This window comes from Topomyia yanbarensis, chromosome 2, assembly GCF_030247195.1.
Source record: "Topomyia yanbarensis strain Yona2022 chromosome 2, ASM3024719v1, whole genome shotgun sequence".
Lineage (NCBI taxonomy): Eukaryota > Metazoa > Arthropoda > Insecta > Diptera > Culicidae > Topomyia > Topomyia yanbarensis.
Window position 1 is genome coordinate 121,353,953 of NC_080671.1, and position 23,455 is coordinate 121,377,407.

At 36.2% G+C, this 23,455-nt stretch overlaps 1 protein-coding gene across 4 annotated transcripts in view; it reads left to right on the plus strand.

The window, feature by feature from the left end:
- The window catches only part of LOC131679716 (protein Atossa), a 98,384-nt gene that overhangs the window by 45,384 nt on the left and 29,545 nt on the right, over positions 1-23,455 (plus strand). The window contains exons 1-2 of one of the 4 annotated variants that reach the window (XM_058960454.1): positions 3,219-3,754; positions 15,260-15,430. The exons of 1 other annotated variant lie outside the window; for it this stretch is intronic. The gene's annotated coding sequence lies outside the window, so the exon portion shown is untranslated. Of the gene's footprint in view, positions 1-3,218; positions 3,755-15,259; positions 15,431-23,455 lie in introns of those variants that run through there. 2 more of the 4 variants (XM_058960453.1, XM_058960452.1) reach the window with 2 other exon arrangements.

The following is a 23,455-nucleotide window of genomic DNA, read 5'->3' on the forward strand; positions in this document are numbered from 1 at the left end:
TGAATGGTGCTAGAATGTCTCTACAACATGTTATAGCTGTTCAAAGTTCGATAGATCGAATTAATTGCCAAAAATCATTTTTTTTGCCAACACTGCGGCTGTGCCAATGACATTTCATATAGCATACCAAAATAACATCATATACATTAGATTTACAACATTGGTATGTTTGGATGAATTAATCATAAGCCTTAGATCAATTTCATGGACATAGGTAGTTTCGCAATAGGGCGTAGTGAGGGGAGAGGGAGGGAGACTTTTAAATATGGAAATTCTAACTGAAATAACTGAAATCTTATTGAATTGGAATGTTCAGATGAATTATTTTGCAACACTTATACAATCCACAAGAGCCCCAGTTCAACAGCAATTTTTACTTCAGGTGATCGAACAACATCGAAAAGAGCATCCTATCAAATCATAGTGTTATTAAACTGAAATATAATCAATGCATTCCTCTGACATATCAACTCGACATCAGTTGATTCAGTCTACAACTTTACTTCAAATGATATAGCCAATGTCAAGTCAATTCAGAGGGATACAGTATGTTTCGTTTCATCGTTATTATTATGCATAGGACATTGCGCAAATGTTCTGAAATAATACATCTTAACATTTCAACTCGACAAGATTTCAGATATTTCAGTTAGAATTTCTATATGTAGAAGCCTCCCCCCCTGCGCCCATGAAATTGAGCTAAGGTTTTTGAATAATTCATCAAGACATACCAATATGGTAAATCTAAAGTATATGATGTTATTTTGGTATGCTATATGAAAAGTAATTGGCACACCCGCAGTGTTGGCAAAAAAAATGATTTTTTGCAATTAATTCGATCTATCGAACTTTGAACAGCTATAACTTGTAGAGACATTCTAGCACCATTCATCCTTCGGCAAAGTTGTTCAGCATATCCTGGACTACACTTCTATCTAATTGTTGGTATACTGCAGGGAGAATTGTAGTCTGTAAAATTGAAAATGGAAAAAAGTAGGTTTTCCCATACTAATTTCCATACAAATTTCAAACGCAATGCGCTACGCCGGGTCAAATCCAATCGACCCCAAATTTTGCACAGTTGTTTGGGACCCCAAATGAAACCAAAGAAGTGCTGTGCTCGGTTGATGAGGTTATGATTACGTTTTTCCATATAACAATGCCCCACCCTAATGCATATATGGTGGTTCGATGTTACGCGATGATATAGTGGATTCTTTCGTAAACAAACGATTTTCGCCTCAATATAACTTTAATTCAAAGCGTTAGGATCATTCTTCGTCAAAACAAAAGAATAAAATTTATAAGTAGAATATTTCACTATAGACGACATCGTGTTTCATAGTTCCTACCCATGGGGCACACTGATACATTTTACCACCAACTGTTTATTATCCAAAAAATGTTATTTCCCGTGAATTTTACCAGCAGGAAAAAATATATGTATTAGTTAACAACATAGTGGCACTATGTATCACTTTTGATTACACAAATAACATGTATTATCATCAAAATTAAATTGTAGAAAAAATGTGTTTCATTGTTACCCTCTCTCCCCTATATACCTGCATTGAAAAAAATATTGTCTTTTTTCACAATACCAAAAATGTATGTTAAAAATTTAAATTGCAAAAAAAAGAAACATTTTTTTTTTCAATTTTGTCGATAAAAACCTAAAGAGAAAATAAACATTTTGAATGTGATTGCATGATGGGGAACTTATTGGTAAAAGTTTTTTAACGATAACTTAGTACATGTTTTTAAAATCCATACTAACTTACACACAAAACTGTAATTTTAATCCAGAATATGATTCTAAATATAATTTCAAATCAATAAGCATTTAAAAAAAAAATCTCAAAATGAAATAGTTGTCAAGATATGTGGAATTTTGCTACAACAAAAACGATTAATTTGTGTAATTATACCCTTTTCAAAAGTTCTTCGTGTTTCCCCATCATTAAATTTCAACAATCTAATATTTATAATTTTTGACATATTTTTATAATATTTGCTGCCAAAAATACAATTTTTCTATTGAATATGATTCTAAACGACATTTAAAATCAAAATGCTCGCAATAAAAATTTTCTGCAATGTAGTAGCTCTCGAGATATTTCAAATTTTGTTTTAATAACAATTATTTTGTTTTATTACGACCTTTTCATAAGTTATTCGCGGTTTTATAGAAGGCCTAAATTGATTCAACTATATAGTTTATGATTATTATTGAATAATATTTTGGTTGCTTTCGCGTAGCATTCAAATGGCTTACAATATCGCCTTGATGTCAAAGAGAAAGGTTCAGGAACTTTACAGAAAATGGAGTTTAACTTGCCAGAAATAAATTGCATACATTCTATGTAAAAAAAACCTAACAACGTAGGGGTTAGGTGTTTTTTACATAGAATGTGTATGCAAAGTTTGACAGAAATCGGTTAAGTAGTTTGTGAATGGCAGGTAACACTGCAAATCATGTTTTTCCAGAAACGTTCTACAAAAAGCTTCGTCACCAAGTCCTTTGTCGATATTTTTGTATAGAAAAATTACTGCATGTTATTGAAATGATACACTATAATGTACAAAAGTTTTGATTAATTCGCTTCAGGCAAAGTTCTAAAAAAATTGCAAAGAAAGTGTTTTTTTCACGCTGAAACTCTTACACACTCTCTTTAAGGATTTATTGAAAGTCTTAAGATGTAATATTTTCGAATAATTTTGTTTTCAATTAATCCACTTTCAACTGCAACAATGAAACGAAAAATAATAGAAGGCCTGAAGACACCTGAGAGGTCATTATATTCAATACGTTAAGAATAGATTTGAGCCAAAATAAAATTTGTACCATTTTGGTCGCGATTCCATTGCCGTTCACCTATACCAACAAACATTCGAAGAAAAAAAAAAATGCCTATGGTCATGGATTTATGGAAAAACGTATGTATGCCCACATGTATAGTTTCGTATCGTATCGCACAAGACGCTGCTGTAAGTAGTGGTTCTGTATTGAATGCCCAGCAAGTTCTGCTAACCCCCAGGACTGTTCCGCAACCATTCCGTCTCTCAGCTGGTTTGCCGTTCTGCGGTGAGTTGATGTTGATATGTATTTGCGCTAGGTTTTTCGATTTCGTTTACTTTACTGCCTCACAGTTCGCACCCCCTCCTCCTTCGGTAATTTCAGCAGCAGACGGTCGAACAGAGCATACGATGTACGCCAGTCAGTCAGGCTCGTGCGGTCGAAGTGTAAACCCGGACATGTTTCTGCGACAACTGCTAGTGATCTAGAACTAGCAGTACTAGCAGCGCAGTTTATAGCTAACAGCTGTCCGTACGATCTACTATTGTTATGATACTTGATTCGGTTCGGAAAGTAGATAGAGACATGATTACTTGATACTTAATTTCAAATAGTGGATACGCAATATCGCTGGACGAAGTGAGGTGGTGACGTGATACGAATTGTGGTTGAGCATACTTTTGTTGAATGTGAGGCAACCATTGTGTTAAAAAAATTATGTGGTTAATCTGGAGCGGAGAGATACCAGATGTGTGCAATGAACTGAACATAAGTGTATTTTACTGCTACTGCCATTATGGTACTGGCATCGAACTTCGTGATTGACCTTTGTTTTTAATTCGATACGATAACAACGTGCCGTAGTGGAACTTCCGAGCTGAACTGTATTAGAGCTGTTGGCACAGTCAGGGCCGATGTCCAGTTTTGACGGTGCGAAAGGTGTTCAAACTGTTTAAGGTCAGACATCAACAGAGCCTATTTCGTTCGCTTTTCATTTTATTTCTTGCGTGTCTCTTATTGCCCTTGGAACAAGTTTGGGGAAGGGGCTTTTTCGTTTCTTTGTACAGTAGAGGTTATAATGTGAAACTCAACGAATGCAGACAATTATGAACATGAGGCATATTTTTTTTTCTGAAAATTAAGTTGATTGTTATGCCAATTGTATTTGCCAACGGTTCAATTTTCAATCGGCTAGCTTTTGCCAACTTAAGGTTGGACAGAGAATGTGCAAAAATCAAAAACGAAAAAAGCAGTTTTTTCGATACCGTGTGTTAGTTCTTCATAAAAATCAATCAGCGTATATAGAATGTTGTTACAGTACAGCTGATTGATTTTTATGAATATTTAACACACGATATGGAAAAAGCTTCTTTTTTTCGTTTTCGATTTTTACCCATTCTCTATTCAACCTTAACCAAAGTGAGGGGCGCGTGTGTTACTCAGAAAAGGTTGTGGGCCCATTTTCATATTGACACCAGACCTTATTACACCACTGAGCGCCTACTTTGTTTGTTCAATGTATTCGCTGAAATGCTATGGTCAGAATCAAGATCATTGATTGGACGTATTGCTTCGTCTTGAGAATTTTGAGGTTTTCTATATAGGAATCGTTATACTATCTCTTAACCCATTTAGAACTACACTTTTACTGACGAAGTTATAAATTCAAACTTTCAGTACGTCTATTACCTTTAGAATATGTTGCAAAAAGCGCGTTTTTGCATAAGGTCTATTCCAGGCAAAATTTATCACCTCGAATTACTTTCCTATTATTTTTCGGTTTAGCTGTCAAAAATATTCGACTCGAATATTATTTAGGAATACAAATTTGGGGTGGTGAATTTTGCATGAAATGCCCCATACGTATCCTCTCTTCTGTCTGTTTTTTGCAACTTTTGCTGTGCGGAGTTGTGAACGTAAAAAATGTGGAAGAACATTACAGTACTACAAAAAAATTTTGTGCGATATTGCTTCATATGGACTTTAAAAATGTAGGGTGGAATAGCTTGTTTGAGTTATTTTTTTTATAAAATTTCCAACTGAAAACGCTAGTACAAGTTCAGGACATGTCTCGATTTTCCCAGTGTCAGTAGATTTTTCGTGGAAATAATATATCGGAAAACTATGTAATTCCTTTTAATCCTCTTAAGACAGAAGATGGCCTCCGTTTAATTCCACTATAATAATAATAATGATAAATAGTTGCTTTTCACCATTAATCAGATAGGGTAAGGTGGGGCAAATCCGACCGTTGGGTAAAGCTGACCCCCCTCTGTTACCGAAAATCAGAAGCACTACGCGAACTAATATCAATGTTGTCAATGAGCATTTTACAGCCAAAACCATTTACTAAGTCGGATTTGTCCCACCTTACCCTACTATTATTCCAACTATTACCTACTTATAGTCTTCTTCAGTGTTAGTTAGTTAAAAATACTAGTATCTGATTGATGGTAAAAAGCAACTATTTTTCATTATTATAGTGAATTTAAACGAAATACATCTTTCTTAAGAAGATTAATTGTGACATTTCACTCAAATAGTCTTGAATTTTGTAAAAAATGTATGTAATTCCTGTTTATTTCCTCGAATATTCATTCTTTTGTATCTACTCTTAGTTAGTATTTATTATCACAACAACCAAATAAGATTTTTAACCATTATTTTTTATTATTTTGTATTAAAACTCATACATGTGCTGAAAATATACGTATTAAGGGAGGTTTCTACTGTGTCGGGCCGTAAAACTCACATTGTTTAATTTAAAAAAAAGCTATTGAAAGTCTGATTGTAAATGTATTGAAGTAGGCAGGGGGCCCAATTCACATTTTTTAAACTTTCGGACATCTTCCAAGGCGCTATAGTTGAGCGATCGTTTTGAAAATTTTCTGAGATGTGTATCTAGGGTGTGTGAGTGGGTACTAGAATGAAGACTAAATAACTTTTTTTTAAATAATTCTTGAAAAAGATTCTACAGTGGCTCCGTGACAATAAGGGATTATTCATAAATTGCGTAACGTAAAATTGTTCAAAATTGAATTTCCCCTGTGCCCATGTCACAAATATTTGTTACCCCCCTCCCCTAGTACGCAACGAAGTAATTTTTAAAAATGGTTTTTTTTAAATAAAACATACTGCGTCACGTTCTAGCTTGATCCCTCTCCGCTACAAGGACTTCAATCCACTCCCCTGCGCAATCCACAAGTGTCATGGGAGAAAGGAGTTTGAGGGTAGGTATAGGTATACGATTGTGCTGAAATTCGCGCGCGTTTCGAGGCTTTAGGAGTCTCTGGTCGGGGACTCATTAGGTACCTAGCAATACGTTTAGGAATATCATAGCGAGAAAATGTCTAGCAATATACGTAATTTAAATATTATTGATAGAGAAAAAAAACAAGCAAAAAAAGGACCAACTAATCTTAAAAAAAATAACTAAAAATAGTAAACAAACATAGGCTACAACTAAAAAGGTATCGATTGTATTTGCGACGAGAACATTTCAGTTTCGAGTGGCCCAAAATAAGCATTAACTATAAGTGAAAACATTGCTTTGCATGACGAACATACTAGTAATCGCACAGGCGCGTCGTTCGTTATTTTTTTAACTACCAGAAAAAGAAGCAAGCAGGCTTATTACAAATGGATAAGAAGGATGATAAGAACTAAAAATATATGAGTTGCAGGAAATGAAGAAGAGGGTCATGTTGTTGTCGCTTCTTATAACATACAACCAGGAAACTTCTTTCGCCGAATTCCACACGATCTCTGGGTTGGGCTTGTCCGGTGCAAGATAACAGTGCTATTGACCTACTAGTGGATACCTCATAACAGCTATGTATACATGTATACATGTAAAACACTTATTGAATTGTGCCCAGTCTGAACTAATGAATTTGAAAAAAATCATTTTACAATGTTGTTGCCGCACTTACTGTTAAAAAAGCCGAAAATCGATGATTTATTTAAAAAATGACTTGAATAACTAAAATTCCAACCTGCAATCACCATAATAGTCTAAACTGTGTAGAAAAGCATTCCGGATAAGGAAGTATTGCCCTTTATTGTTCGTGGTGAAAATTATAGTCTGAATCGTGCACGGAATTTGAGTTGTCCGCGACGAGCTGCTCCGCGAGATCGTGAATCCGCCCTTTTTTTTGACATTCAAGAAACTATTTTTTATTGAGTAAAAAAAAATTCTTTTTACATGTTCAAAAACACGCTTCTGTTGATGTTTTCATGCTCAAAAATCGTAAAAATCAGCTTTTTCATGTGTCACTGATGAGGAGGTCCCCTTAATTAAGTCATATGTTGGTTAAGTTACGTTTTGCCCAAAGGAAAAAAATGGATGAACTAATTTGCGTATAAGGGCACAAGATCTAACTTAGAGTAGTTGGATATGAATGTTTCGTGTTCCACTCGTCAGTAGCTGACACCAACTTGCTGACAGAAAATATATTCAAACTAACATCAAAATTGGCGCCAGTTAGACACTAAATTCAAACAAAATTTGGCGGTTCTTTCTACGAAAGTGTTTTTGAGTTTTGAACTTCATTCCGCTCAAACACGAATCATTTTCAGATCATTTTTATTATTATACTGTATCTTAAGAATGAAGGAACGAAGATAGTGCGTCCTCATTAGAGCCAAAATATGCTCATTACCCTAGGTCTCGAGTTTTGAATGACTAAATTCGGCAATCAAGCGCTGAAATTTTAGGTTTTTTGTCTGATATTTTTGACATTCACTCTGTAGCTCAGATGAGATGCTAGAGAGTTTCAAAGTATTTTTTTTTTCGACAAAATCAAGGTCAGCAATTCGCATACTGTCATGACAAAATTACACATCGCAAAATAAGGTCTAATTTAGATGACTGATTTACCGTAATGGTTTCAAATCAGTTTTGAGTTGTTTGCGAAACTACTTTACGTTAACTATATGAGCATTTTCGGAGATCTTATTAGGTACCTACACCATAGTTTTCACATATAACGTTGAGCCAGTTTTATACTCCTACTTTGTCGGATATCAACTGTCCGTTTTCGATTGTTCAATACACCAAGGTTGCTTCAGGCATTGAAAAACGATTTTACCCTATGTTGATACACACATTCTCGTTGGCCCCGTACGACTGTACCGAAAACGTAAATTGACTTAGGCAAGAAGGAAATCAAAGTCAGACTAACCAACCATCATCGGTGGTGAAATAAAAACACATACATATAGACCCAGCCAGTCGTGCAATGTATGCCAACTCGTTTTCTCTATTACGTTGATTATATTCACGTTTTCGAGGTTACTTGGTGGCAAATCAGAAAAAGCAAAAGACGCAGTAATCCTTCACTTATTACATATAATGTCAATGTTGTTAGTATTGTTAACTTAATCTTTTTTTAATACAAAAATTTACATTCAATTTTTCGTTGTTGTACGTTCGCTCTAATAGCAGCTATGCTCGATTGGAAACGAACACATTAATAGAACCGTGAAGGTTGTTTTCAAACGCATATGCTTTTATTTTTCGAGGCCAAACTCTGTCATTGATCCATCCATAAAAACCCGTCTTGGTCGCCAAAAGTGACTTTTGAAAGATTTTTTAACTCGCTCACATTAATGTACGACCTCAACATTGATAAGTACGCAATTTAGATAATTTAAATTTTAATGCGATGGACTCTAAAAATTGGTATGGATTCCAATGTTAACATTTTTTGTATAGATAATTAAAGAAATTTATAAAAAAAACCTCATGATGTAGTTGTAATGTGGTGATGTAACGATTACAACTAGCCGAGACTATTTCGGTTCATAGTACATCTGCTCAAGTTGACCCATCCTCTAACTCGCAATTTGCTTCTAGCTACTGCTCCCAGCGTCAAGATATTTGTATACAAACGTAACTCGGAGTTGGAACAAGGCAAATTTTACTTGCTATACAAGTAACGTGATGTTTATAAATATTAAGCGATCTATCTGTTTCTTTTGGAGTAGAACAAAATTTGAGATTGTAGAGCCGCTTTTAAGGTGCGTCAAACTTCGTGTAACATTTGAGTGTAGTTCTTACTACGTCCAAACGCAATGAAGTTATTTTATTTATAGATGTTACTGCCAATAACTATTCAAAATACAGACTCGACAGAATACATAAAAGTTACTATTTTGCACAAAAGCTAGGGTTGCATTTGTGACTAAAGGAATCCGTTACACCTTGAATAGCCATGAAACTTTTACGTGTCACGAAACATTCTACTTCAAGCTATATAGCTTGAATTGAAAATACCCAGCATATCGTGTATTCCAGAGAATAATACCGAAAATTTCGAAGTGAAAACATTAGTCGGGGTTGGCGATGGTTAAATCTGCCAATCGGACAGTTGAACTAAAAATCAGATGCTCTCACAGTGTTTCCTGTTAACATATAGTATGTAGTGTTTTATTTTTAACTCGCACTATCCTAGTGACTTCGTGCTTTTATTGTTTCTTCTATTCCATGGTTCATTTTGCATGATCCGGCCGACAGTCTCGTGTGGCCTAGTGGACACGTTCTTCCCAAGCTCTCTCTCCACATACATGTTTCGCAGAGCAATGCTGCTCCAATGCTCGAGGCACGAGTAACCTCAATAGAAATTGAAAGTATGTTTTCGCGCTTCACGTTAATACACATTCAGGTGGGTTAAACATTTCACAGTATGCAACGGTACCTCATTGTTAGGTGGAGTGCAATAGTTTTGGCGAATTTATTGGTCCAATAGAGTGGCTCTTGAATTGCAAAATAAATCGTTGTGTTTCGTAACGTGTTTCACTTACGATACAAGTTTTAAGCATGACCGATACTGCCGTTATACGCATAGTTGTCTTACGTTCTGTGGAATTCCCTATATGTGGTACAATTATGCGTAAACCGACAATAAATCAGGATGCTGTTTTGATATTCCATTTATTTATTTATTGATTTATTTATTAAGTAATGTAAATTTTTGACGTTAAGAAACACCCCACGTTGTTGCAAATGCATGATATTTGCTGCGAAATCAGGAAGCCCATGCACTTGCAAACGCTCTGGTGAATAAAAATCATGATTGCACTGAACAGCAGTAAGAGAATAATGACCAGTGAATGGGCTATTAGTTGTAATGGAAAAGGGTAACAAAATGAGCAGAAAATACCGTACGTAACCATGCTTCTCGAGTTTGGTTATATGATGGTAGTTTACATATGTATATGCGTTATACTATCCGATCATCAAATTCATACCGCTGGGTAGCTGCTGCGATCAGTCTATTACAGTATCATTATTTTATAGCCTCAGTCGATAAAATTTCATAACAACGGCAACTGGATAGATAAATAAATTGAGACTTGATAAGATTTTCAAGTATTATTTTTGGAGCACATAGTAATTTTTCCGTTTTATATAAGGTGTATTACATTTGTTTACGATTTCTACTAGTGAATCCAATCCTGTAACAATATTTCGAAAAAAAATAAACCAGTTGTGGATAGGCTTCTTATGTGCGTTTTTTTTCGTACAAGCGTTACATTTAAAAGGCCGATGAGCTATGCATCATAAAACGAAAGAAGCTAGTAATTCAGTTTACCTATTTTACCTTGTGAGTAACATAATGATCACATATCACCAGATTTGTACGACATATGAACTATGTCGTACTGTGCCCCTTCCAGTTCTACCTCAGTCATTCTCGTTCTATGGCAGATCTTAAAGTCAGTTTTATTCTTACAGCCTCCCTTTTGAAACATAATAAAGACCTCTCCCACTGCACTGTGTTCGACTCCAATAATACCAAAATAATCCGCGAAGCAAGTAGCTTGCCCCATTCCTTTGAATCTTTCTAACATCTTTAAACGCTTAGCCCAAATTCAATCCACATAGTGTCATAAACCACCGGATATCTCTCCGGAGCGTTGCCAATGTTCCAGATTTATCTGGAATCTTCCAGATTTTTCTCAATTGAACAGACATTTGTTCAAACCAGACAATTTGCCAGATTTTTTAAATTTTGTCAGATTTTTCCAGATATTCTGAATTCTACGTTACACCCCAGAAGGTATACTATTATTCCAGATTTATCTGGCACAGCTGGAGTTTTTTTTTGAGCCTCTAGCAAAACTACAAACCTCTTATTCTACCAGATTTTTAAATTATAAAGATTGTAGCACAAAAATTTTGGAAATCATATTTTCCCAAACAAAAATCGATTAATGTTCTATGAAGACCAAAATGTATACCAAATTTCGATGACTTTGAGGTCGCTGTCAAGTGACAGATTTTGCCATACAATTTTATTTGAACTGCCAGATTTTCTTTGAAAAATAGTGGCAACCCTGCCGGTTTATGTGATTGTGATTCGCGAGCGTTAAACGAAGCAGCTATATCACCCCTATTGAAAAGCCATGTTTTAGCATTGTCAGCCATGTCTCCTTTCACTGAATCGTATTTTGCCTGCCAATTCCCAAAAAAAATTATAAGTTCGGTAGCGGTATTCGCACTAACGATTTGTCATAGAATAAATATCTCATCCGTCCGTTTGATCGCCCTTCGCTTTGGTGATTTCCAGTAAAGATGGAATCACGACATAAACTGAACACTGAAGAGTGCCCTATATTGGGAAGTTTAATGCCTCGATCGTTTAGCCTATCGAATATGTAGCCTTTCTTGCAAATAATATTTATAAGACCATTGAGCCAATCCATCCTAGATAATAGTTAAACAGTATTCCTTAAAAGGCACAACCTATAAGCATGTCAGTTATGTAACCAAGCGGTACATACCGGGAAAACATGCGCCAAAGCCAACGAGTGAAAATCCAGCAATTACAGAAAACCAAGCTCTAATGTAGGAATAACTGCCCAATCAACCGATAACGAACTAGCGACGACAACGTGTACTACCTCCAAACCAATAACCAGCACCACCAAAAGTGAAGCATATAATGATGAAGCCAGATTAACAACAGTGACCTGTAAGGAAACAAGTAAGAACATTATACCGAGAGCAGTAAGCATTCAATGACCACAGGGACGAGAATTTTAACGCAAGTGAAGGCCGAACAAATGGCTCCCGAATTGCGGCGTATTGCGCAGCTGACATTTCACCGCCAAGGAAGAAGATTTCAACACGCAGTAGCGAACTGCGTCAACAAAATCCAACACCAAGGCCTTTTAATTTTTACATATTCTAAAACATAAAAGAACACAGTTATGCTATCGTATATAGCCGTATCAAATTCCCCTTTATACGAGCTTTGATTGGATGATTGATGGCTTATGTTAAATATAATTGTGAATGTGTCTAATACATTGCTATTCAGGGACGTCAAGTAATAATTTTTGAAATCCGTGCGCTGCATATATAAAAATCTGTACTTAACCTTCTGTCACTCGCGCTAGTGCATTGAGTGCACGCTGCTCTAAAAATGTTGTGAAATCGTCCTAAAGCACCAGCGGCTGCTCGTTCAGTGAAACATTTGCGCGACTTTCCGGAGGGTTAACAAAAACTTAAGTTTTGTCTCAAAACAACACAAAAATATTTACTATGAGGGCAAAAAATTGGAAAATCTCCGCAAGTCTGTGCAATACGACAAATAACTGTGGAAATCTGTGCATTATAACAGAAAACTGTAGAAATATGTGCACCAAAATCTCTGAAATACAGATTAATCGGTACACCTGGTATCCCTGTTGTTACTACACTTGGCACGTATATAGTAGTGCTAGGTAGCCACGGACCTGATGAGCTACGCTTCGACGCTGAAACACTTGAAACATAGAAAAGTATTGAATTAGTTTAATCAGCATTAGTTCACCGAAGTCTTCATGCTAACTAACTACGACACGTGAAGGGGATCTGTGAGAATGCGGGGAGGTTGGCGGTGTAGCAGTATGAGGGGGAACTGTGATGGAAAGAGGCTGTAAAAGTGAGAGTGTAACTCCCAACAGAATCCCTTAACTTATTTTGGTATGCATGGTTGGTGAAGGGTGTGGGGGCGTTGGGGAGGGCGATTCTGAGAGGAGTGTGATGGGATGTAGGGGAGGTGTAAGGGGAGAATTAAAAGCGGAAGTGTAACTCTCCAACAGCACCCCATAGATACACCCCGGATAAAATTTTCAGTATGATTGCATAACTTTTCTTTATATGATAGCATCAACACAAGAACAGTCGTAGGTGGCCAAAGTGACTTTGGTTAGTCATTAGAACTGAAAATCCAAAGAATGTTGCATCCATTTTTTTAATCAACTTCAATCTATAACTCCGAAACCTGAACTCCGATCGACAAAAAAATCAATAGTAGCCTGTACGTTATAACGTTCGTTAGAAACTAAGTTTGTGCAAATCGGTTCAGTCATCTGACATTTGACACATACACACATGCACATACATGCAAACACACATGCGTGCGCGCACACATACTTACACACAGATTTTCCGATCTCGAGTAACTGAGTAGAATGGTATATCAATTGAAAATGTTCACATCATTTTTATATCACGATGTTGCCGTTTTATATTGGAATGTTACACATGACAGCATTCATTAACCCATATCTCTGAAACCGGTGATCCGATAAACAAATATTAAAGAGCAGCCAAAAGCGGTATTATGTCTTCCATTAGAATCTAAAATTATGGAAAGCAATTCTGTTATTCCTGAGAAAAATGAGTGACATTATTCAATACACAGACATTTTTCCGATCTTGATGAACTGAGAAAAAATGGCACATGTTCGGCCTTCCAAGTCTCAAAATAATCTATTCAAGATTCGTCAGCTAAGTGTGCTGCTTTTAGCAGGAATTTTGGTTGCATAACTGTAGCTTAGATGCAAGTCGTGCGTTAAAAACCGTCACATCCGGTCATAATTGGCGAAGGGAATTCGAGTGGAATATTGAAAAGTAATATCAACCCTTAGTAGTCGATAAACATCGTTTTTAACTTTGAGACACCATTCCAGTTATCGAGAGTACTTCTCCTAGCTGTGATTTGCGTTTAATCACATTATCAACATATTGTTGTAACTCGTGAAAAAAATGTGTTACTTCTGTTTCTTCTCTTCCTATCCGTTCACTACGAGGACCGGGAAAATTTAGTCACAAAGGTTAACATACTCGTGGGAAAAATTTGTCTCAACATCCTACCGTATAATTACGTATCTTATGGTTAATTTTATTTGTTTCCTAATTAATTTCCAGTTCTTCATAGTATTTCCTAATTTACTGAATTATTTAAAGAACGTATTTTTTTATTTTGCGAACAAGCTTGTTGTAGCTTCAATTTGAACAATATAGAATACACATTATTCGGATAGCTTACCCGCGAACACACACACACACATTTTCACAATTATCTGAGCGTAACACAAAGAGTGGGACTAAAATTCGAGTAGACACAACGGAGTCATACTAGGGATGGCCACTCGCTTGTATATGTCGAAACAATTGTGGGTACCAGATACTCCGATGGGAAGTTTATACGGTCGATACCTATCACAATTAATCATGGCGACTTAAGCTCCATTTGCACGACCCGCCAGTCTTCAGTCATCGACACAGCCCCATCAAAATTGATTACATCCCTTAGAGACGCTTACACACAACACCAACGGCACGGAAAGTTTAGACGCACGAAATGTGTGAATGCGCGTCCTACAGATACATTCAATTTATCCTGACGGAAAGGTGACGTCACGTTGAGATTCTGTTCCGTTGACGGAAACTAATGTATCGTGTAAATCGTACTTTATACACAAAACAAATCAGTGATTGGAACGCTATTTTAAAGTTCAATCGGGTCGGTATTTTATGTGCATTATGTGGTAGTTTTAGTGCATTCTGCGGCATTTTACTTTTATTGAAATAAAAAAAGAAATGATAGATTACATGGAACGTGTTTCCTGAAATTATAGAGGAGTTATATCATCCAGCATTCGTTTATATTACGTCTCTTTGTATTATAGTCAACCGTATGAATAGAGGTTGTCCAATCGCAGCGTCATCCAAGTTTACTCAGGTACTCTAGTGTATAGCATATGTTCTGCTGCTTGTTGAAACATTTATTAAAAATTGAAATGGTTAGCTATGTCACTACCTATAATTAGTTAATTACTATTCTTGTTTTTAATAATGCTTGAGGTGATGCTCTACTTATTCAGGTGCCCGGCCCTTTCTAGACATGCGTCTGGCATATTAAATACAATAGCAGGCAAATTCGATTTCATCTGCGTATCGCTTTTATCGTACAAACGTGCTTCACTGTTTGTTTAACCCCAACGTTCACTGAATCCGTCATATGTGTCACTCAAATTGCGTTTCCTCTCTTCTTGAGCAGAAATTTGCGCGCTATAAAAACAAAACCATAAACAGATGACAATTGTTGTTTGAGTTCTACTTTTTCGCGAATATGTATAACCTCAATAATTGAAATTTTCCTTTCTTTCTTTGTACCGTTACAGGTAAGCCGAGCTAATTACGACCAAACTTGAGGTAACCACACAAAAGCATCTTCAGTATTCCACGTACTGACTGAAGACAAGTTTATTGCGAAAGCTAGTTTGGTTAGCAAAAGTAGTAGGGAGTCGCCAAGATGATAGCCTGAGGGCTGAACCATCAGGAGTGTAGAGAAAGTGAGTCTAGCCATCTGTATGTATAGCCTAACTAATGGTTCATCGTAGAAAGATAGCCGTAACTGGTTAGCGAGATAACGAAATCACTGTGACGCAGTATAGCAGTCATTTTGACTCGTAAATAATTATCACAAATGCAATGACTAGTTGTTGTGTTTTTTTTTAATTGACAATCAACACTTAAAATCGTACGAACCAACACAACCTAATATATGTTAGTTTGATTAGGGACCATTCATAAATTACGTAACGCTTTTAGGGGGGGGGGGGGCTCGACAGGTTGTTACATATTGTGACATAGGGGGAAGGGGAGTAAGCTAGATCATTACGTAACATGTTTTCACCGAAGAAATTTTTTTTCATGAAATTTGTTACGTAGTAAGGGAGGGGGAATGAAGAAATTTGTGACAATTTGTTACATGGAGGGAGGGAGGAGTCAATTTTGAGCAATTTTTGCGTTACGTAATTTATGAATGGTCTCTTACGTATTGTATTCAACGGTTGCATATTCTATTATATTTAAACTACTTCAAACACAATCTTATTATAAATTTGCAACGGACGTCGTTGTTAAAAATAGTCGCCTGAGGAATGGATGAGATTTGGTTTACAACTAAGGAAGTAATCTAACGTGAAAAGTGCGAGTTTCTATACATTTCTTGTACCCATACTACTTCAAACACAATCTTATTATAAATTTGCAACGGACGTCCGTGTTAAAAATTGTCGCCCGAAGAATGGATGAGATTTGGTTTACAACTAAGGAAGTAATCTAACGTGAAAAGCGCGAGTTTCTATACATTTCTTGCACCCCTACTCCGTTCCTGCTATATCCACGTGGACTTTCTAAGATATTTTTGGATAGTTTCGTAAAAAATAAGTTTTAAGAAAATTTACCAATGTGTTAGACTACTACGATGCTGAAGGACTTTATGAAAATCGTTCAAACTTCAACCACAGAATGTCAAACACTTCTTTAGTTTTTTTGTGAAATTTCTATGTAAATATCTCCTTTCTGAACGACATATTTACGGTTTAAAGATTCATCTTAATAACACAAAATTGAAGTAACCTATGGATTCTTGAATTGACTCGTAATTTCAATCGCAAGCATTCAAATCCACTAATTTTGGATTAGACCAAGTTACAAAATATCGAGTCTAGTGATTCAGGCAGAATTTTTTTTCTGTCGGGTATGGTTTCGTACTATTTCTTCTGATTTTTTGATTATAGTTGCCATCGATGTTTTCAATTTTCACAGATGAATGTATACTAGGGCATTGCAAAAAAAAACTTTTTTTGAATTCTCAAAGGCCCCCCCTCCTATATTGTGACAAATGTCGAAGTAACCTTAGATGCCAAATTTCAGATCATTTGGACAGTTTTAGACCCCCGCCCACTTCGCTTGAAATTTTTGAAATTGGTACTATGGGAAAATATAGTGGAAAAATATACTAAATACTATAATTTTTGAAGTAGCTATCAGAAAATTACAATTTATACCTCTTTTTAAAGGAAATGACCTAAGTTATTGAAAGGAGATATTCCTCTATCTAGAAAAATAGGGGAAAGTGGGGTACTGGGTCATTTTGGCCCCAAAATCCCGTATTTTTCATAATTTTTCTACTTTGTGATGCAAATCATACATATTTTGGAGTTTTTCTAATGTAAACAAATCTCAGAAATCGAACGGAACCTTTTTGACTCGTGTCCGAATACGGGAAGTTGGGGTTATAGGACCTTTTGTCATTAATATTAAATTTTATAATTTTTTCGTGCATATATCTATTATTCTTCAATCAATTTTCATGAAATGTAGCTTGTTGAACGCGGGAAATTCTTATGAATACAACAAAAATGAATTCGTTGGCGGTAAAATTCAGAAACATAAAATTTTTGGACATTAACTCTACAAATCACATTTTTTTCGTTAAATGTCCTAATACCTCAACTTCCCCTATTTTTCCAGGATGGAAACTTTTCTCATGCGATCCTCAAGCGTGTTTTACAATAAAAGTAGTAAATTTAATAAGAATTTTGTTGTTAAACGGAGTTAATATGTGCAATTTTATGATAAAAATGTGAAATCGAGACTATATATCAGATAATTTGATGTTTCTGAATTTTACCGATAACGAATCTATTTTTATTGTGTTCCTAAGGATTTTTAACGTTTAACAAGGTACATTTCATGAGATTTGATTGAAGAATAATGGAGATATATTCACGAGAAAATGATAAAATTTAATATTAATGACAAAAGGCCCTATAACCCCAACTTCCCGTATTCGGACAAAAGTCAAAAAGGTTCCGTTCGATTTCTGAGATTTTTTCACATTAGAAAAACTCCAAAATTTTTATGATTTGCATCACAAAGCAGAAAAATTATTAAAAATAGGGAATTTTGAGGCCAAAATAACCCAGTACCCCACTTTCCTTTATTTGTCTAGAAACAGGAATGTCTTCCTTCAAATACTAAGGTTATTTACTTTAAAGAGAGGTATAAATTGTAATTTTCTGATTGCTACTTCAAAAGTTATAGCATTTAATATATTTTTCCTCCATATTTTCCCATATTACCAATTTCGAAAATTTCAAGCGAAGTGGGCGGGGGTTTGAAATTGTACAAATGATGTGAAATTTGGCATCTGAGCTTACTTTGACATTTGTCACAATATGAGAGGGGGGGCTTTTGAGAATTCAAAAAAAAATTTTTTTTTGCAATGCCCTAATGTATACTCACTCACTATGCTATTATAAGCACTTTGACTATTACAAAATCTTGAAAAAATTAAAGGTAAGCGCTAACATCAATGACGAAACAAATTTGTTTCATTTCCTATAATAATATAATGAAAAGTTCATGGGGACATTTCCCACACCCCCACCTCCATGAACAAGCGTGGATTTTCTTGTGATCCCTACCCTGCCCTAAATTGTTCAAGTGGTATATGGATGGCCCCTGTTGTTGTTTGAGTGCATTTACTTGATGAAGGATGATAGCGAGTGATTGGGAATATATAAGCATGTTGCAAAACCGACTGAAATCAGTCAGCTCCTGACGGGTGATAAGGAGGTTTTATTAGGGGAGCCCGGGGCTAGTTGGCGGTTGGGGTAAGTTGGCGGAAGCCCCTTTTCTCCGTTTCTATTAGACATAAAGCGTTGCCTCTCGTTGTGCACCTCAAGTAATGTGAAACATATTATCCGATGTGTTTTTGTTGCAAAATATTTTGTTTTGTTGAAATTGTGGGCGATATTGTGTCTTCGAGCATACCAAGTAAATTTTCTAAATTTTAAATACTTTGCGGTATTTAGGGTGATTTTCAATCTCTTTCCCGAATGATTATATTTTTCGATAGAACGTGAAAAGAGCTTTCAGTATCCATATAGATATTACATCTATCCACAAATAAGTTATTTTTTAAATAGTTTTTAATAAAATATGCGGTTGGGGTAAGTTGGCGGTGTTGCACGCGGGGCAAGTTGGCGGTACTATTTACAGTGCAAAAAAGTCATCAGCACGTTCCGAAAGGACCCTTTAGGTAATTGAATCTCCATTTGATTGCTTAGTTTTTGGCATATCCTCACATACCGCAAACTTACCCCTGGGCCGGGGTAAGTTGGCGGGTTTTCCACGTCACATATTTGTGTCTCTAAAAAAGGAGAAAATGCATCAAACACTTTTGAAGGAAATCAGAGATGTTGCCAACAGTCTGCTCTTTCATGCCACATGTTCTATTTTGCGAGATCTACCTACATCAAAGCGGTAAAAATTTTAAACTGAAAACACCGCCAACTAGCCCCGGTCTCCCCTATATGACATCATGTGTAAAATGTCATCGGGCTCACTTATTAAATGAATGGTCAGAGTATTAGGACCTTTTTCTTCTTCGAAATGAATTTGCTAAAACGCCCCCTACTGGTGGCGACAATTGATTTTTTTAAATGGGCCGATTTTGGGTAAAATTCATGGCTGTTGAAGTTCTCCTGAACTGTCCTAGTTTTTTCAGCACTTGTTTTAATTTTCCTGGAGATCCAAATGGAGAAGTTTGGTGAGTTAGTTTGTACAATTCTGGGGTTATAAGAGCGGCAGAGTCATTAAAACTTTTGGTGCAATTTTAGGTGCTTTTTTAAAAACTTTCTTCAAAATTAGGTATCTACAAATCTGTTAGAGAAATCTACAATCTTCAACTGAACGAATTAGGCGAAAACTCTTGATTATCCGCGAAGGACAATTATGGGATCTTCAGAGCTAGACGAACATAATTGAAGTATAGCAAAAACATTAACGGTTCCAGCTGGCTTCCTTGTGGTATTCCTGACGTAGATATGAAAGTGGGGGTCTGCCAATCTCCTATGACAACCTCTATATCTCGGTCTGTGAGGTAGGATCGAAACCAGTGGATAGTAGGAAGTGGAGTTATTTGTTATTTTGAGAAAATTAGTCAACACACTATCAAAAAAACTAGCTTTTGGCTACTTCACCTCTAACAGGTTATTTAGTTCCAATAACTGACAAACATTTCCCGTCTCTTTTGCAATTGTAGTGAGTGATTCTGATGGGGAACCCTGTCGAGACCAGCTCTTGAAAAAAAACTACTGGTACAAAGTATACTTTTTGAGTTAATGGCATTTTTAAACATATAAGTTTATAACAGTTCAACATCTCAGGTAATGTTAAGATTTGATGGTAGGGTAAAGTGCCCATTTTCACCATGCTAAGAAGGGTGCCTCATTAATTAATTAATTACTCGGCCTACAATCAATGGAATGCGTATAAATTGGTATCAACAGCTTTGCTTCGTTGTTAAGAACCAAGATAATAACACAAATGCCCTGAAAACGTTGAAACCAACGGCTTCAAATGAGTAGGGTGGTAATAAAAACATGGCCAAGATGGGCTCATCACCCTATATGTAGAACAATTTCCCCCAGTGTGATTCTCTGTCACTTCTCAAGAGATTCTTGGCAATGAATCAAACACCCTGTATATTTAAAAAAAAAGAATGTTTAAAAGCAACTTTACTGTGAATATTTAAATAGTTAGATAAAGGCTGAAGCATTTATCAATCTCATAAGAATCCTGTATTTTCCTGCTTAGATAGTGCTTGTTTGAAGTTCAATCAGCCGAGAATGAGATAAACATAGGGACTGGGATGAACAATGGAACAATTCCCATACCAAAAATAAACAATTCAAATCGTTGATGTAATTTGGAATAGTTTATCCAAATGTGCCATAAAACAGAGCAGCTATGTGTAACCCATGTCACTAGTAAATTTCAATTAGAGGCAATTTAACAGCAACGATCAGCAGCGCTTCGCATGATCCCGCTCTAATTGTGTTAAAAAAGGAGCTCACGATGCACCTTTATTGGATTCTACGACGTTATCTTATCACCTTGTCTTAGCAGAGAGTAACTTTTTTTTCGTCACAGACATTAGAACGACGATTGCAAACATGCATCTTGTATTATTGTATTAATGCCTGTTGGCTAGATTTGGCTTTAGAGATTTAGATCAGGCGTAGTTTGTAGGGCGACGCGCCTATTTTCGCCCAAATGCTATTTTTATTCTATTTATGTAGTTTCAACATCAACGCCGCAATCATTGTTTTAAACTTTGTTTCATAACATAATGTGATCAACGGCAAGATCACGCTTATCATTCTAGACATTGTGTGCACACAAGTCCGACAACTTTTGTGTTGCATGATCTTTAGGTTGTACCGTATGCGTGATAATGTTTGCGCCGTTTAGTGAAGTAAAAATTGAAAGCAATCTAAAAAAATTTAGTTCTGAGTTTTTTGAGAGACTCATCAGTAGAACGACGTAGTATAATACAAATTCATATACGGAAAATGTAATGATGGCTTTTTCAAAAAAAAACTTGAAATTTGAGAGCAGAAAAAACGGTTTGTAGAGTTCTTTAATCGATCAGACTCTTTATACATGATTTTGTTGCGTGTAGCTCATACCTGATGAGCACTGGAAGCCTATAGAGATCTATCGCACAGTATTACAGTAATGGGGACATATACCACCCCTGAACTGAGAGCGGACGACTTATGGACACCTTTGCGAATAGTTATCTTTTCTTTTCCCGATGTAAAACCCTTCTTACGGTGCATCGGGAAACTTCTACGGGGATTGGAACGTGCTTTTGCTACATTTGCGCGGAAAAAAAAATACTTCGTCATGGTGCAACTGTCAAACTAAGAAAATCGGTTTCTTTTTTTAACAGCCTTCAATGCTATGAGTTATAGCATAAACGCATCCAAAAACAGGGTATTGTATTGTATGCACAGGTGAAGCATAAAGGAACCTTTTTTTGTATTGTGGTGCAAGATATATCAGGCATACGGTACGCTGCACCAAAAGGGCATCATGATCGGTGTAGGTCCAAGATCAGGATCGGAGTTCATAATAACTAGCGTAATCCGGATCCGATCAGATGGACTGTGACCGACCAGCGTGATCAGCTGCGTGTTATCAGCAAAAATTTGCACTAATAACGTAAAATAACCGCGATACGTTAATCCCGTCCGTCGATGAGTGATAACGAATGTATGTGATTGTGTAGCTCTTCTGTTCAGAGGGGGCACTCGGTGAAAATCAATGCTGCTACATGTTCGGCTATGCTGCTGTACATACATCACCAAGCTTGAGCAATGCTTTCTCTCAGGTTCTTTCTCGTAGATCAGAATGAGCGAGTAATGAGGAGGAAGGTTATCTGCGGGCGGCCAAACCAGTCAGTTGTACATGTGATTTCAGATTGTAAGTACTTACGCGTGTGGCGCACAAGTTGAAAGGGCATAGTGAATGTATATTATTCATGTTGTCAGCCGGTGTAAAACTAAACATTAAACTATCACGTAGCCTATTTTCAGGGTTAGTCAACATCAGTAATTTTACTTGTGTAATTTATGTTAGCGATGTTGATTTGCGACGAACATGTATCAGCAGGGCAAAGCCGTAAGAAGGTAATGGAGAGAGTTGTGTTCATGTTTTTATGGGTATAAACTTCAGTAGTTATCTAATTGAAAAGTAAATGTTAGTTATTTGAGTTTTCATTAGTCATAAACCTTTTCCTAAATAAAGTACCAAACAGAGTTCCCCCGGTAACTAGAGACAACGAAAAAGCCACCCAAGCGTTCATTCTGAGCAGTCTGACATCAAGTTCAAGACATAACTTGATGCTATTATGTTGCACGTAATGATTGCTCAGGTTGTTATCGTTTTTGTCATTTTAACCGTTAATAGATGCGAATCGAGAGCAGAAAAATTGTCCTGAGACATAACGCAGAGACCTATTTTTGCTGTTAATGAGAGCAAATTTAAAACTTATTGCGATGTTGAAATTTCTTGTTAATATTCACAGGACCAATGAAATTGAAAATACATGGAAAATGATGTTGCGGCTGGGCTGTTGAAATGAATGATACAACTAACAACTACGGTTTGACCATAGTAGGATATAATTTGAGATTCGTTCCTTCTTCAAATTCAAGCAAACCTGTCGCAAGCTAGAAGCTCTGTTCCGAGGTTACTTTCTCCACATTCATTTCGTATTGATTGGCATCTCGTAGTAATGTCAGAAGCTACAAGAAAAATGAAAAAAGTTAAATTTAAATAACAGCCAAAATTCACAAATGTTTGCCTTTTAGTTTTTGTGTTCTGCATTTTCAGCTTTCGGCTCAGTTGAGCTCAATTCAATGCGATGATATTTTCGAATGTTTTTAGCCTTCTTAAAAGAATAGCCTAATGAGCCTCCTTTAGCGCTATTTCCATTATCATCCTGTTCATTTGAAGCCATTGGTTAGAACAGCGTCTGCCATCTTTGTTCAATGCATTGATCCAAAAGATGCATTTGGGTCATTCGATTCGAGTTACTCCATTCTCAGGGCATTTTTGTCACCATATTTGTTCTTAGGAACGAAGCAAAGGTTTAATTTTTAAGTTAGGTATTGTACCCTCTTGCACGAAAAAAACCATTTTTTGCATAGTGCCAGGCGTTTTGGTTCACA